Source organism: Pyxicephalus adspersus, chromosome Z (assembly GCF_032062135.1).
Source record: "Pyxicephalus adspersus chromosome Z, UCB_Pads_2.0, whole genome shotgun sequence".
Lineage (NCBI taxonomy): Eukaryota > Metazoa > Chordata > Amphibia > Anura > Pyxicephalidae > Pyxicephalus > Pyxicephalus adspersus.
In genome coordinates, this window is record NC_092871.1 from 25,886,782 (window position 1) to 25,889,534 (window position 2,753).

Below are 2,753 nucleotides of genomic sequence, written 5' to 3' on the forward strand. Positions count from 1 at the left end.
TAAATATGCCATTTAAATAGTCTGGGATTGTGCTAGGGTCACACCAATTATCATGTCCTGGAACTGCATTTATTTCTGGTTTGATCGAAGATGTAAATGACAAGCACAGAAAAGTATTTAGGAGCAAACTCAAAAGTACAAAATATGGTAACCTGTAAAAAAAAAGGGTGAAAATTATGTGCAGGCTTTATACTCTATGTAAAACAATGGATTTGGACTATCAAGATGCAACATTAACATATCATATTCTAAATGTGTAAGAAATGCGTCTGCATCCTTACTTCAGAGATTCACCCTCTGTGTTTGTACTGGTGGTGACCATTATCACTGAGACAGAATGTAATGGAAAATACAAAATGTTATAGATACCACTAGAAAAAAAGTTAAATGTTATTCAAATAGTGGCATGTATTTTGGAGACAACTTTTCAAAACTCTCACTTTACAGATATACTGTATTAATATTTGTAATTATTATACAGGCAAAAAGACATAAAACATTAGGGGTTTAACTGTTCCCTAAAAAAACATGAAACATGAAAATATTTGCCTTTAACAGTACATACACTTTATAAACAGAAAAGAGCCATTTACAAAATGTACACCCGTAATACACTACAAATTCAGGCATGTATGAAATGCAGGTATCCCAATGGCTGGAGGGGGTGCAACCATGAGGGTTTTGCATTCAACCTACCAATTCACCATAGTGAGGGGTATAGATTGCAGCCTAGCTCTTATAAACCAGTATGGTTCCATGGACCCCAACCCATTAAATAGAGGAATCCATAATAATCTAACAATTTTATTATCTTCAGTTTAGTCAAAACAAGATCAAAACTTTTTTTTCCCAATTCAGGCTCCTTATTGCCTAAAACCTCATAAACAAAGGAGAAAAAAGTGAGCAAACAAAAGCAAGCAGCTGGGGGATCATACACAGGAAATTATTTTAAATACACGATACAGAAAAGTAATAGGATTTGTGATCCCAGGGGACTACCACCAGCAATGTTTTCATTCGTTCTTGCACAGTTACAGTAGAAAGGCATAATATTTCTTCTATTCGCCTTCTTGGGATACAAAGCAAATAATGCCAAGAACAAGCTTTAAATACTCTACAAACAAGCACTGAGTATTAACAAACACAGAACAGCTGTAATAGAATCATAGCAAGCATGCACAAAGAATTACATGTAGCTGGGATAGACTAGCTTGTAGCTATGGCAACCAACTACCCTACTGGCCTTATTCTTTCTTTCCCTTGTTGCTGGATTATTGTACTATAAATTGGGAAGTTTGTCTTTTAGTGACTGGCATGCTGGTTGCTAGGTGCATGACCATTGAAATGATCAATATTTCTCCGATTTTGATCTTTTTTTTGCTAACCACCATGCACTTATTGACCAGGCCCATTATCTGTCCTCTGCTTTGAGTACCAATAACAGGGGGATTTCCCCTCTAATTTACATTATTGGTGCCATGGGGGTTGCAGTATTGATGTTCAATATTTTCCTGATGAATGATCAATCTATACACAGATCAATCATTAAGTAGGAATGAGTTTATTTAAATTATATGTGCAATAGAATTAACCTTTCATTATTTTTAACTACCGGTAATACTTATATAGTGCTGACATATACATATTACACAGCTCTTTACAAAGTCCACAGGCATATCATTAACTGTCTCTCCGTGAGGTTTAAAATCCAATGTCCCCACCATAGTCATATGTTATTAACACAGTATATTTCCAATTATTGGAGGGGGAAGCCAATTACCTAGCTGCATATGTTTGGGATGTTGGAGGAAATTCCCACAAACACAGGGAGAACATACAAACTCTATGCAAATTGTGTCTTGGTTGAGATTCAACCCTGATGATGCAAATACAATAGATGTTTTGGAAATACTGATCAGTTTAAGGCCAGAATTGGTGTGGTTTATTAGACTGAACTAAATTGTATACATCATTCTTTACATCTTAGGTACCAAAGTGACATTGTATGAGTTAATAATGTTTTTGATAAAGATCTATAAAGAACTACAGGTAGTCCCCGGGTTACATAAGAGATAGGGACTGTAAGTTTGTTCTTAAGTTGAATTTGTATGTAAGTGGGAACAGGTACATTATTTTAATAAATACAATTAGGACAGATGTTTGTCTGAACATATTATTAGGCAGTATGGTGTCAGTTACTGTAAGTAATTCACAAACAAAACAAAAACAAAAAACAATTTATGGAGCCTAGACATTCTTTAACTTCTGGAACAAGCTGTGCTTTGATGTGCAAAAAGAAACAACTGCAGAGTTTGTCTTGGTCATTGGAGTTACAAGAGGCTTCAGAAAGAACTCACCCCCCTAGGATCACCCACAACCTCAGCTGTGTTTAGCAAAAGATTTCTACTTCAAGTCATGCAAATTGCCCTCTTCAAGCCTCCATCCTGCAAAGGAGCGAGCAAGGAAGCCCGGTATCTAAGAGGCGTCTGTATGTTGGATGTCCTTAACCCAGGGACTACCTGTATTTGGAAAGTTTGTGAACCTCTTGGATATTACTGCGGGGTTTGCTTATATGATGTGTGTAGGGTGTGGGTATGACTGGCATTCTGCTACATTTGAAGTTGAGTGTCATAATAACGTATTGTACTCTTAGCCATGGAAGGATGCAGTAAGTTTGAATGATAAGTGCCTAAATACAGGAAAAAAACTGTGAAGCATGGGAAAGGTAATTTCTGTGCTGTTTTTTTTTTTTT